Here is a 15,156-nt window from a genome sequence, read left to right on the forward strand (position 1 = left end):
ACTTTATAAGGGGCTAATTAGGTAAATATGTTAAAAAGTGTTCCCCATGGCGCTGTTTCACGGTTGCGCTGTTGGTAATCAGCACTTGCCTTCAGAATGTCAGGATATCAAAAGCAGAGCAGCTTGCCTTGCTGGGTTCTGCTGCGCAGATGAAATGAGTGAAGTGGAGTCTTGGGAGCACGCTCCACTAGCGGAGTGCGAGTCCTTTGAAGGGATACTTTAGTCTACTAGTATATATACTTTGGTCCTGGCTGATCCTTTGAGCATTCGAGCAGATGTATAAGCTCTTCAAGAGATCCCTCCAGCCTCCAGTGTAGTTTCCTTTGCCTACATAAGATGTTTATGGGCTGGTGCTGGGGGGTGGTGGGGAGTCCAGGTGAGAAGCTTTTGGAGGTTGAGGTGGGCTTCTGGACCCACTCTGAATCAGCACATCCATCCACGAACAGCAGGCCCTAGACAGATACTGGTCATGCTGAGATTCAAAGTGGGGAGATGAACTCTTCCCAAAAAGAAAAACATGTGGTACCATTTGCCTTCGGTGTGCTTCAGGCTGAAGAACTAACCAGCCGTGCTGTCCGTTCTGGGTGAGCAGACTATACCAGGGGAAGAACAGAAATAAGAGTGAGAAAGTTCCTAGAGCACAGCGGGGTTCAGGACACACAGGGAGAATGATCAGAACCATCCCTGGCTCATCTTTGTGGCCTGTTAGGGTTCCTACCCTGCAAACAACAGTGTCTGACTAATGTATGTTAAAAGGGATTTATGGGATGTATGATGTGGGCTGAAGAAGTGGGTTTGGGAATGAGAAGCACTGGGAAGCTCAAGATGCCCAAGGATGGGGAATCTTAGTCCCCTCCATGTGACTGGCAACATGTGGCCACTGCTGCCACTGCAGAGGACAACTCGAGTGATGCTGGATTCTAAGTACTCAAAGTCCTGGAGGAACCAACTGAGTAGGGGACTTGGGCCACAGACTCATTCCCACAGAGTAAGGAGCTGTCCCCTTTTACTCTCTTAAGTGAGAGACAAGATCTTGGGAGATTTGCCTCAAGGAGATGACATGAAAAGAGTAGGTGACCAAAAGAAATCCAGCTGCTTTTAGAAGGGGAAATGAACACTAGGCAGCCAGAAAGTGACAAAGGACAAGTATGCCTGGGTGGGGGCAGAGTCTTGGGCCTCAGGGACCCTGGCACTGAGTGGCACTGAAACTCAGCCAGCTCTCTGCTCAGCCAGGCACTCCTGTGCTGTCCAATAGAGTGGCTGCTAGCCATATGTACTGATTTACATGTAAATAAATTAAAAGTGTATAGAATTAAATGTTCAATTCCTCAGTTGCACCTGCCACATTCAAATGCTCACGGTCTTACATGGCTAGTGGCTGCCAGATGGACTGATATGGATACCGAGTATTTCTGCCATTTTAAAGTGTTTTATGAGATAGCTATAGAGGTTCAGTAGCCAACCAGGCTTTTCTCCTTATCTCTCTCTTATATGACATCAACTCCAAGGCCATTTTATCCTATGTTTGTCTATGGAAAGAGACTGGGCATCAGATGAGGAAATGAGAAATGATATTTAAATATTTTGCCTTTTTCTGTTTTTGTTGGTGGGTGATATGACAACATGGGTAAATGTAGAAATCACAATATAATTAAATTAAGTGAGATTAACTGTGAACAGGGAATGAAATAGAAGATGTACAAAAAGTAAAGGATGGATTTACTGGGTTGGTATGACAGTGGAGGTTTTCTTTTCATTTGATTTTTATTATTGCTAATAAAACGATTGGGTCTCAAATATGCTTTTGCCTAAAGAAGAGTTGGTTATTTGGGCATAAATGAGGTTTTCAGTGTCTTTTGTAGATAACAATGATCCTTCATCTCATTTTTTTAGGGTCATAGCTTGAAAGATTTCCATGAGCTCATTTGCTCCTCAAATACTCTTCTGTAAGCCAATACAGGGCCGAGATTTTAATACTAATCTTTCTAGAACTAAATAAGATACACATTTTTAAAAATGATTTTCAATTCAAATGCAAGGAAACTGAGGCTGAGGATGGCTGAATGGCCTGCTCTCTGAAATCAGCCACACAACTAGTGAGGAGTGAGGCTTGAATGGGAACTTCCCACTTCTGGCTTCTAATTTGGTGCTTAATCCTGTTGCTGTTTGCTATGATGTCCTGCTCTTCACTATGGTAGATTCTCTCTGTGTGTTCAGGTTTTCTTTGCCCCCATCTTAAGGTTTTGGGTTGCTGAATATCATCACACTACGGGGCTGAGCTATGGAGGTAACAGATGTAATGCGAGCTGACCCCAGAGGGTCAGAGCTGTCAGTTTAAGTGCCGGACTGACAGGGCAGGATCACAGGTGCTTGGTCTGGAAGGCAGGAGCCTTGAGGGTGGAGAGGAACTGGGTCTGCTGGACAGAGCCTTTCTTTGCCTCGGCCTGTCTGATGGGGCTAATACCTCTTGTTCAAAACTCTTACAAGTTTGTTGTGGAGTAAAACCGGATAATGCCACGAAAGCCCTTTAGCAAAGCTGAAAGTACAAGGCACAAACACAAAGCATGATTATTATAGGAATGCTGGGGGAGGAGGGGAAAGTATTCTTGCAAACTTACGCCCCGTTCCTGGAAATAAAACACAAAATACTCTTCTGGGGATGGTGACTGAGAAATGGCACTGTGTGGATACCAGCTTCATTTGCTGATTTGTTCAACATAACATGCAGCCAGTGACCTCGGCCCATGTCTTGATGGTATGTTGCTGGAAGGCAAGGGCGCTGCTGCATGCAGGCTGCACACAAGAAGATGCGTGAGCGTGCACACACACACATGCACACACACACATGCACACACACATGCACACACACACGCACACACACACGCACACACACAGTGGGCTCACTTGTCAGGTTAGCAGCACCAGAAAAGGTCTTTCAAAAGAGAATCCATTTTAAAATGGAACGATGTTTCACAATAAGTGTAGCAAAAAAGATTTGATTAAACACTTGTGGGAGGGAGGGCCTCAGGAAGAATAGCCAATAGATGCTGGGCTTAATACCTAGGGATGGGGTGATCTGTGCAGCAAACCACCATGGCACACATTTGCATATGTAACAAACCTGTGCGTCCTGCACATGTATCCCTGAACTTCAAATATATGTTGAAAAAAAAAAAACCACTTGATTATTTTATCTTATGTTTAAAACAATCTGTTTTAGTTGCAATAGTGTACTACAGAACAAATCAATTTTTCTGAAAGTCTTATTAACAGCTACCTAACTCCTACTACAGTCCTAAGAAGATCTCCTCAGCCAAAATGTTTGAAGACTTTCCCATTTTTTCCAAGAGGTTCTGCAGGCATCTTTTGTTTCTGAAGCTTGCCTCTGGTCAAATCATTGCTTTGTGTTTTTTTTCTTCTGCACTAACAACCCTAACTCTGCGTTATCTTCATTTGTCAGTGAGTTGAGTGGGATTCAAGGCATTTCCCTTGTCACTTTCACTGACTTTGCAAATCTTATAGAAGGTGCAAGGTTTTTCCAATTTCATTTGGCAACTGATTTGCATTCATTTGAGTTGTATCGGCAGGCAGCTGCCACGTTTTATAATCCAGGAAGTTGTATAAGAAGTCCCTGGTCCCTGACTGATGTAGCTGCTCTGGGCTCTGGGGTGTGAACTTCTTTTTTTTTTGAGACAGAGTCTCGCTCTGTCTCCCAAGCTGGCTTGCAGTGGTGCGATCTTGGCTCACTGCAAACTCTGCCTCCCGGGTTCTCGTCATTCTCCCGAGCAGCTGGGGTGTGAGCTTCTAAGTGGGGACAGAAGATCAAGTAGGGCCAGTCTTAAAAGAGGGCAGGTTATTAGAGAATAGATTATTTGTTTCCATCTGGAACCATGTAACCACATCGATGCAGACAACAGTCAGGAACATGTGCCTTCTGTGCTTAGTCCCTGGATGCACCCAATGGGAGGGCGTTGCCAAGCACATCGTCAGGGTTATTGTCAGGATCAGCAAGCTCCCGAGTGTGACTGAAAATAATCTCATTTCTCCTCTGTGATTTTGGACAAATCCTTTTTTTTCTCTGGCCTCCTGTGTAATGTTTTAACTTGAGTCCTGCTCTGGCATCTCAATGCTCCAGCATCTCTCTATAAAACCTTGTGGGCTGCCAGCTTTGACCCGGGCCACAGTAACCTGATCCCAGGTTAGGGATGTGGGCCAAAGAGGAGCATTGCCATGATGAAGATAACCTTCGGGCCTGCAGCCCATGGCCACACATCACCATATGTGGCAGGGGATGTGGGAGAACATATGGGAGCTGTGACATGGCCATTCTGGGTATTTGCTTCTACAAAGACCCAAGGGGATGATCAGAAACACTTCATCTGGTACAGTCTGAATGGACTGCAAATAATTCAGAAAACTTTACTGGGAGTGGCTGGGGAATTCAGTGAGTAGACATTAACTTGTTTTTCTGTGGTGGTGGTGAAATATTTGCAACAAAAATGTATCATTTGAACCATTTTTCATGTTTAAGTGTACACTTCTATGGTATTAAGTACACTCACATTGTTGTACAACCACCGGTATTACCCATCTATAGAACCTTTTCATCATCCCAACTGGAAGTCCATGCCATTGAACAATATGTCCTTATTTCCTTTGCCCCCAGGCCCTGGCAACCACCCCATTCCTTTCTGTGTTTTTGATTACACTATTTAGGTAGGTCAGGTGAATGGAATGATACAGTATTTTTCTGGGTCTGACATTTCACTTAGTATAATGTTTTCCAGGCTCATCCATTTTGTAGCCTGTGTTGAAATTTCATTCCTGTTTTAGGCTGAATAATATTCTGTCGTATTCATGTACCACATTCTGATTATCCATTCTTCCATCAATTTGGGCTGTTCCCACCTTTTGCCTGCAATGAATAATGCTGCTGTAAACGCCGGTGTGCAAGCACAGGTTCGAGTCTCTGCTTTCAGTTCTCTTGAGTTGGGCTTGGTTTTGTCAAGCTTAAATCCTAAACTATGTCTGCCTTCTTTCATTCGAAAATGCCTTTTAAAAAATTAAATGTAGAGTGACAGTTATCTGGTCCTTTTCTTTAAAAAATATTTTTTAGAGTCAGAAAATTAGAGGTCATTAAAGACTTGAAAGTTTGGAAAAACTACTTTCATATATCTTGAGGTATAAGAAAGAAACTCAGTGTTCCGAGGCTTCAGAGGGAAGAAGAAACAAGGCTTTTAGGAGCCAATTTTCAGCTCAAGATAAGGTGGAGCTTTTTAGGAATGAGTGTTACCCAGCAAGGCCTTAACTGGTGGGGTCATGAAGAGCCCATCACAGCCTGCGTGGGGTGGGAGCTTCCAGGACTAGTGTTCAGAGAATGTTATCCCCTCTCCCTCCTTTATCTCTCCCTTTCCAGAAATACTTCTCGCTTACGACAGTCCATTTTGTACTTGATTACATATTCTGCTCTGCGGTGCCCTAATTACTCAATGTGTGTGAATCTTGACTCCCCAGTATTTGCAGGGCTTATTACATGCCTTCATTGTAAATCCTGTGAGCCCAGTCAATTTATGGAAATGTCACATTGAAGATAAACTGGAAATATTATCTGAGAAAGAGAGAGAGAGAGAATGAGAGGAAAAAAGAGAGAAATGGGGAGATATTAATATATAGCCATATCTATCATCTATTGAGAGAGAGAGAGAGAACAGAGATAGAGATAGAGACATAGATAGTTTTAGGTTAAACTGAAGGTGAAATTCTAACCTAAAGCTCTTTTTAAAAAACGGGACTAGTCCTGTTTCCTCTTCCTTCTTCTGGGTACCTCTGTCCTACCCATCTTCTTTTATCCCCCCTTTTTAGAGAAGCAGAGCTGGTAATTATTCACCTGTGATATTGGGGATTGTTATTAGTTCAAGTGGCTGCTTGCTAATCCTTTAGGGAGTGCTTGTGTTAGGGAAGATTGCATATAAGGCTCTCTAAATGATGTGGCGAACTCCCCCATGTACCCCGTTAGCAAGGAGAGGGCCTGTTTGGGAGGGTTGCCAGTGAAGCATTTCAAAGGTAATTGGCAAGTGATGTCTTAGAAATAATGCAAAAAATACACCGAGTTTTCCTAGCCTGAGATGGAAACGGTCCCCTCTCTGCAAGGAAGCCCAGTGGTTTATAATAATCACCTATAGAAAAATTGTATTTTCAAGCCCCCAATTAATTTCGTACCCACTGGAGATGATAAAAGGACTGTCAGCCAGGAAATGAAAATAGCCTAGTGGAGTGCCTGTGTGTGTGTGTGCGTGTGTTTTAACAGAAGATTCATGTTGCTTTTGCTGGTTTCAAAACAACACAAAGCCCTGGCTGTGGGCCAGGGATTATGGGCAGGAGTGTGGCACTGGCAATAATAATAAGGAAGGAATAGGCTGCTCATTTGTACGTTTGATGTATGGACTGATCGGGAGTGTAATTAACAGGCTCCCTTCACGCTGTCTGTGGGAGCCGCGCGCAGGCAGGAGATGGATGACCGTGGTTAGTGGCTGCGAAGATGCTAATGCCCCTCACGCCACGCCGGAGGGTGCCACGTCCCTCGAACCAGAAGACCTTGGCCTTCGCTCTCTGTTTTCTGGCCTCTTTGTTTTTCTCTGGCCTGTCTGCACAGTCCATGAAACTTCCCTCACATTCTCTACCTTATTTTAAGTTCTCTCGCAAAGCAGACCCTGAAACAATAATTTGGGTGGAGGTAGCCTCCGGGGAAGTACAACGAGGGAGTGGGACAGTGAGACATGGAGGAAAGAAAAACCAAAAAGGGTGTGTTCGTCACCAGGTGACCGCTGCTGGGCAACAGGAGCTCGGTCTTTCTGGGCGCGCTGATTCCATTGAAGGAGGTGAGGCCCAGGGCAGGCTGCGGTGCAGCTGGGTGAAGCGGATCTTCCAAGAGGAGGACGGGCAAGAGGTGGGAAAGCGGGGCTAGGGTTGTGCGGGGGCTGCTTCTAGCTCCTTCCAGAGGCCCCAGAGCTTCTTTGCCCGCCATTTCTATGCAGCACCTGTTTCATCATGCATATCTCAGTTTTCACTAACTTAAGTGAATGAGAAGAACGGAAATACGACATGAACAAACACTCTTTATGTTTATAATGTCATTTTAATTCCCTAGGAGAGGAAGTGTTTAACACCACGCCTATCATACACCCGGCCCTCACCAAATGGCAGCCACTATTATTTACAATGATGACTACTTCATCGCTGGTCCTATCTGACCTTGTCTCTCACCTCACCCCTGAAACGGACTGGAAATAAAAATCTTTTTATTTCCTGACAGCCAGGAAATGAAAATAGTTTTCTTGGGACTGTCTCAAACACCCGAAACTCAATAAAAATGAATTTCTCATCTAAGATACCTGCGTATTTGGCATGAACAATCACCACATATCCAGTATTCACGTCAGAAGCCAAAGAGCATTCCTAATTCTTTCTCCTTTCCCACAACCATGAAAAGGAAATAAAATCTCGGGACTCCAATAGACTCTGCGAAAAGGAAAAATTAGCTGAAAGGTGAGTCATGCACGAAGCTGCCTTTTCTCTTCTTCCTAAGCAGAGAGCTACAGATAAAAGGCTAACTATCAATATCTCTTCTCTGCGTTCACCTTGTCTGTGTAAAGTGCCGATTTACTGAGTGCGGGAAGGATGCATGATTGACTCTTTCCCCACCTATTCCTTTTCCCTTGCAACATGTGGATCCAGTAATGTGACCATGCCCTCCCTCTTTTCCCTCCAACCCACTTTTCCTTTTCAAATATTGAAGCCCTCAAAGTCAACTCTGGAGAAGGGCACAGACTGCAGGATGTTTCTGGGGTCCCGTAGTCCTTTCTTCCAGGCATGTTCTTAACCTTGACAAAATAAACGTTGAGTTGATTGAGACCTGCCTGAGATATTTGTTAGTTTCCACAGCCAGTCAATCAAAACGTTTGGTAAATTCACCCTCACCAGTGTTTCCCAAGGCCATCTGTTTCATTTCCCCCACGATCCGGGGCCACAATTGACCATTTCCCACAAATACAGCAATGATGTCTAACAAGACCCCCAACCACCTGCCACGCCCCTTTCGATCTGGTGGTTTTTCAAGCTTTCTGTTGAGACAGTAGTTAGTATCATTGCTCAAATAAAATCTTATGTGAAACTCCAGTATATGAGGCCCACAAAAGTGAAGCTGCTCTGGTTTAAGAAAATAGGGAGCAGAGGCAACTAGAGCCCTCCCATCCAGCCTCCCCGTGTACACCCTGGCCCTGTCCAACCCATAGCCCAGAAGATGACACATGAACACAGAGGTGAGGAAGCGAGGCATTGAACCTTGGAGACATCCAGCGGGGACAGCATTCCAGGAAGAGGCAGTGGCCAGAGCACAGGCCCTGAGGAGCAGCTGGAGGCCAGTGTGGTGGAGCCAGCCAGGCAGGAGAGAGCCCTGGGAGAGCCCCGGGAGACCCGGAAGAGAGACATGTAGGCTGGGTCACGTGGGTCATCTTGGCCACTGATTGGGGGGTCGGGGGGCTTTGGCTTTTACTCCAGAGAGGTGGGGGCCTTTGAAGGGTGTGAGCACAACAGTGACCTGGGGGATCTTTGTGGTGGATGATAGACTGCAGGGAGGTAAAGGTGGGAACAGGACATCCACGAGGAAGCTGATGCAATAATTCAGTTAAGAGATGATGGTGACTTGGAGCAGGGTCGTGGCAGTGCAGTGGCAAGAGGAGCTCAGATTCGGTGTGCATTCTGGAAGTAAGAGCCACCGTGTTTGTTAAAGGATTGAATATGGCTGTGAGGGAAAGACACGTGTTTAGAACAGTCCTTTTTTCTTTTTGGCCTAAATACCTGAAAGGAGGACTTCCCATCAGCTAAGAAGCAGCAGCTGTGGGTAGAGCAGGCTTTAGGGATATGCTGGTAACTTCGTCACAGGTGTATTTTCCATAATATTTTATTGACATTATCTCAGATCTTTTCATTTTGCATAAAAATTTGATAATCGATTATCAAGTTCCAACAATCAGATAGATTAAGGGAGAAAGTAATCACTTTACAGAAAAGTTTAGACTCAGGATTGATTATAATAGTAAAGTTGGAAACCCTCATAGCATATGTAAAATGTAAATCCACTTAACATAAAATTTCAGAAATACATTTATTACAGAAAGGTCAGCCAGAGAATGTGCCGATGAGGCCAAGTGACACAAAGTGAGGAACTGGACCTTCACAGCATCAGCACACAATGGCCTTGGGTGGCATCTTGGGAGCCCTTCTCCTCAGGACCTTTCTGCCCCGTGCTCAGCATGGCGATGTGTGCCAGCCAGTGAAGCAAGGAGCCCTCCTCAGGGGCTCGGTAGGGGGAGGCTCACGTGGCCTGGATGGCTGGCAGTGGGACATGTGTACTTAGGAGATACCAAACCTACAAATATTCATGTTTTCAAGCAACCGTGGAATAGTTGTGTTATATTTCTAGCATCACACAGCCAGTGCCTGACACATAAGCACAGCAAGGTGCTCCACACGTGAGAATGAAGACATGCTATGAAGGCTGCAGGCAGAGAGAATTCTCAGCCCGTGCTGATCTCATCGGCCTTCCATCCTTGGCCACAGCCCTGAGTGGTCTTTAGAGAGAACCACCCACCACACCAGACCTGAGTGGTCTTTAGATAGAACCACCCATCACACCGTTTCATGCTCCTGCTCAGCTGGGTCCTTGTGTATCTTTCTCTGGTTGTCTCTGCAACTAACTGTACCTGTTACTTTCAGCAGTAAGTCACTTGAAACCTAACTTCCTCAACCTTGCTCAAAGGAGGGCCACCCGAGGCTGTGCAACAGCTCCTGTGTCTCCAGGGACCCAGGCTCTTTTTACAGTTCCGTTGTTCCATTCTTAACCAGGTTGGCTTTCATTTTTAAGTCAATCATCTCATGTTTGCAGGGTGGCAGCTGAGACGGGAGCCCTGGGATTTTTCCATCTCCCAGGATAGAAGTCAAGAAAGACGTGGCAATAAAGGAGAGTTTATTAGCTTGTGAGCTGGGGAGGCAGCGTGAAACAGGGAAAAAGAGCAGCGGCCCCCAAGGAGAGTGTGTAGTTCAGCCTTATAGGGTCTTTTATAGGGAAGGGTTATGTCAGGGTGTGTCTAGGAGTTTGTCCTGTGCTTGCACGGTGGCTCAACACGTTTCTTTAAGCATTGAATGTAGTATTAGCATTTTAAATCTCCACCCCTAGGCATGAATTTTAGCATCAAGATGAGGAAAGAGTAACTTTAGGCTGGAGCTTAAGTCTGACTGCACACTTGGTACTTGAGGAAAGCCCTTAGCCCCCTGATAGAAATTTGCTGTCAATAGGTTCCCAGGACTTTTGTTACTGGTTGCCTGAGGGTTAGATGAGCCAGAGCTTGAGTGAGGGGCTTTTATCCTTTAACATCAGCCCATGTCAAAATAGGAAATCAGCCATTGCCTGTCTCAGCTGCACTTTCAGCAAATGCATGCTTACTCCATGCGGCAGAAGGGAGAAGAGACAAAAGAAAATGGGAAGCACACACATTGGTTTTTGTTGTTGTCGTTAGAAAAGATTTTCCCAGAAAGCTAGAAACAGACTTCCTTTTAGGTCTCTTTAGTGTCTAGGTCATATGACCAGCTCTCTTGAAATGATGGCTGGGGAAAGAATTATTTTTTAGCACATCCTATTTCTGCTTCTAGCAAAACTGGGATTCTATTGGCAAGTGAAACATGAGAATGTGTGTTGTGTGGGCAACACATAGATTTGTTATACTAACTACACCATAAAACCCGTGGCTGCTGGGTCTGTGACCTGGACTTTGTCTCTATTGAGGACCTCTGAGTGCCATAGAAGAGAACTAAGCAATGACTGACTGCTTGATTCCAGCGGGAGTGGTTACCGGGAGCCAGGGCTTCTGTCCAAGGTGACAAATCCAGAGAAGTTCATCCCTTTGATTTCTGGTAGTTTCACTAAGAACCAGACCTTCACCTTGAGATGAAATCACTGTGCTTTTGCCAAAGAGTGCTGCGTGGCTGGTTAAAGGCTCCTTTTAGCTGCCAGGACTCATCATCAAGCTATCCTCGACAAATTTTAATTTTAGTAAAAGTAATTGGCCTAATATGAATCAGACTGATGGCTAGGTTTCAGAACAACCTCTAATAGTTCGTAATGTCTGTGCCACCCAGGGGACTCAAGATGACATGGCCAAAGATAATTATTACAGAATGTAGGAGCTGATGGCGAGGGGTAATTAAACGTCTTGTTCATGTATATTCCCTGCTTCGAGGAAAGCGATAAGGAGCTCCCAAGAGAGGTTACAGGTTTCTGGGAAAAGTAACTTTCCTTAGCAGTTTAGGATGACTTCAGGATTTTAACCTAATTCAACAAGAGAGGTGTAAATATCCAAATAGCAGGGGAGAAACTTACAGATTAATTAGAAGAAAAAGACTAACATGAGAAATCTACCTTATTGAAAGCACAGCTTTGGAGAGAGATGGGCCTGAACTCAGATTCTAATCCTGATGCTAGTTTTGAGGACTTAGGCAACTTTTTTTAACCCCTTGCAGTTGGTTCCCTAGTCAGAAATTGAAGGCAATGATAGTTACCTTCACAGATATCTGAACTGTATTAACTAAGAGTTAATATGAAATAATGAATGCAAAGTACATAAGCCAGAGCTTGGCAAGTGTAAATGAACCTTGGCAGAGCATGTTGGTGTGTGGGCCGGGGCTTAGGCCACCAAGGTTGCCCTTGCTCCCCCTCCTCCCACCTATGGCATCTGCTACATGCATTGAATGCCAGGGGTAGTTTGTTTCATAACTGGGAGGCTGGGAGGAGACGTTGGTGCGTTGGAACAGGCTGGCAAGGATAAACAAGGAGCAGCATCTCACATGCCCTGCCCAGCCCTTGGCCCATGGTATAGGGGTGGGGACCAGAAGCCAGCCACATATTTTATGAGTTGGGCCCCAAAGCCACTCTGCTGGTGTTTGCAGGCCATGAGAGAGTGGCATGGGCTGGGGACAGGATTCTTCCATCCTGTGCCACCTCCAGCACATCCGGGAGCTTTGGGATGTTTGGAGGCAGTGCACCTTGCACAGGCATTGATGGGAGTGGTTGGCCATGGCAGTCAGAGTCAGGCCCACACTGCTTGGTGATGGAGCTAGACCAGGTCTGTGGCTCATGAGACTGTCTTTGTGGGGGGTCAGAAACACCGGGAGGGGATACTGGGAGACCTATGCTCCTCTCTCAGCAGGTGACTTGAACCGAAGTCTAATTGGGACCTCTATTCCTATCCACAGCCTGGAGCAGATACATGGCATTGGGATTATACCTCACGCCAACCACACTGTGATTCAGCCTCAGAATGAGAGAGTTGTAGCTTCCGAATGAGAAAGTCCCTGTGCAAGTTACCACCGCAGCATCTGGCACATAGCAGTTGCTCAACAAATACCATCAGTCTTCAGGGTCATGTTTCCAGTTTCAGGGAGGGTAAAGAATATTATGTCTTAGAAAACTCAGGAAAATGTCTATTCATTTGTCTGTTCATTCAACAAGAATGTATTGAGTGCCTACACCTACTTTATCTGTGTGTGTGTGTGTGTGTGTGTGTGCATACAAATGTACAGACCATCCAAATCCTGGTCAGGAGGAGGCATGGGTGAGCAGGGTGAGCCCTGCATCTGAGAGTGTGAATCCCAATGGAACAGACCTGCATGTGCATCAGCAGGTGCAACCCAGCCAAAGACTGCTAAAGTTGTGACAAGGATGAACCAAGCAGAGTGAGAGCATGGGAGAGGTATGCATGGTGTAGAAACTGGGGACTCCAAGGGGCAAGGGTTGAAAAACCACCTGTTGGGTACCATGCTCACTATTTGGGTGGTGGATTCAATAGAAGCCCAAACCTTGGCGTCACACAATATGCCCATGTAACAACCTGCACAGGTACCCCCTGATTCTAAAATAGTTGAAAATTTTTAAAAAGTTGAAAAATTAAGGACAAATAAATAATTCATAAAAAAATTTATTTTGGGCCAGGCGCAGTAGGTCATGCCTGTAATCCCAGCACTTTGGGAGGCCGAGGTGGGCGGATCACTTGAGGCCAGGAGATCGAGATCGGCCTGACCAACATGGCAAAACCCCATCTCCACTAAACATACAAAAATTAGCTGGGTGTGGTGGTGGACACCTGTCGTCTCAGCTACTCAGGAGGTTGAGGCAAGAGAATCAATTGAACCTGGGAGGCGGAGGTTACAGTGAGCTGAGATAGTGCCACTGCCTTCCAGTCTGAGCAACAGAGAGAGACTCAGCCTCAAAAACAAAATATTATTTTGATAACAGCCTTGTTGATAGGAGGGGACAAGAGGGATGCTGTGAGTGAGGCAGGCTGAGGTTCATGTACAGAAGGCCCGGATGCCTTTCTAGGAAGAGTGGGGACTCTGGAGGCGGGTGTGCATGGTGGCAGGTGGCCCGCTTTGGGAGATCACATCCTGCAAGGCTCCTGGGCTTGATAAGAACACAGGCCTCAGGGAGAGTCATGGTAATTTGCCTTTGGAAAGGACTTGGACGGAAGCCTCTAACTCTGTTCTGGTATGAACTGTAGGAATTGTGTGTGCCCTGGCTCTGAGGTTGGAGGCTTCTCCATGTCTTTGAGGAGCAAGGTCTCATGTTTCCTTGTTTGTCTGTTGTTTCCTTCATTATCTCCTGATGACCTTCTGCTGCTGTGAAAATATGACTGGCTGGGGATAGGAGGGTCCAGCGGTCACACTGGATGCCAGAGTCTGCCCACCCTGGCTTCTCCAGCTCCTTGACCCCCAGATAATGTTTTATGAAGTGTCTGAGATACAGACATCAGGCAAACACGTGCTGGAATTGGAAGCCCAGATTTGCTGCTGCCTGAGCAGTTCGTGAATCACATGACTGCCTCCTCTCCATCAAGATTGTCTTTCAAATTGAGTGTGTGATCACTGTCCGAAAGGGAGTGTCTCAACGCAAAACAATTTAATGGGGAATGGCAGAAAATCAGATCAGCCAAGGCCTGTGCCCCGCCGCCCTGTGGCCACAATTGCCCTCTACCCATCCAGAGCACTAAGCGCCACCCCGTTAGCATGCCTCTCCCTCATCTTCACACGGACCGAAGCAGGCGTCATAAAGTGAGTTATGAACCACTAATATGGTTTGTGAATTTATTGTTTTCTCCTTGCTCTTAACTCGGAATTGTCAGGTTCTCCTCCTCTTCCTTCAGGGCCCCGTTTTCCTTTGACAGCTCTTCCACGCCAAGACTTAGAGAGCCCTGGAGGTGGAGGTCCCACCTTGAGACATGGGATAGTTCATGCCCACCCCTTGGCTGAGCGATGGCCGGGGAGAGAGCTCTTGTCACAAGGCAGGGTGGGCTAGGGAGGGAGAGGAAACTCAGAAGTGGCACCAGAACCCTCTTGCAGAGCCTGCCAGGCGCCTTTCACAAACACATCCTCACAAACAGCCACAGATGGCCTCTTTCACGGAGCACGCCCAGAGAGTCCCCGGGTGACAATAAGGTTCCTGCCTTAGCTGCTAAGGCCCATTTCTCCACCATCAGCGAGGAACCTCTCTGCTTCAGTTACCTCCTCCCAGCGCCAATAAAGTGCACATGGCAACTCTGAGCTCAGACACACGCTTTCATGGGGTTGCTCCAATTTCCATCCACAGTGATTTTGTTATGCCAAAATATTTTACTTCCAATTAACCTGAAATAGTTTTTAAGTCTCTCTTTGCACTGAGAGACTCAAGGAAATCAGTGAATGGGTAGGTGGGCAGTTTTGGGCAACAGATACAATCTTGGTTGGGGACTTGAGTTAAGGTTCTTTAAATCCCTGTTCCAAGATTTAAATTGTTTCTCATTCAGTCTCTCCTATTAACTAAAATTTAGGAATTTCTTTGCAGACAAAATATATGTAAAAGATAATGTCTGTGTCCCACTCATGCCTCCCTAGGTCTTATTATTGTAGTGTAGACTTCCAAAGACTCGAAGTCTTTTTCTTGCACATTGGAAGGTCTGATAAACAGGATACTCTTCCTTGCCCCCATGGCCAGCCCATGATGGGAGGCTACCTTTAGTCAGTACAAATACCCCAGCCCCTCTGTCCTCAGGGGAGCTAACTCTGAAGACTGTG

Source organism: Chlorocebus sabaeus, chromosome 6 (assembly GCF_047675955.1).
Source record: "Chlorocebus sabaeus isolate Y175 chromosome 6, mChlSab1.0.hap1, whole genome shotgun sequence".
Taxonomy (NCBI): domain Eukaryota; kingdom Metazoa; phylum Chordata; class Mammalia; order Primates; family Cercopithecidae; genus Chlorocebus; species Chlorocebus sabaeus.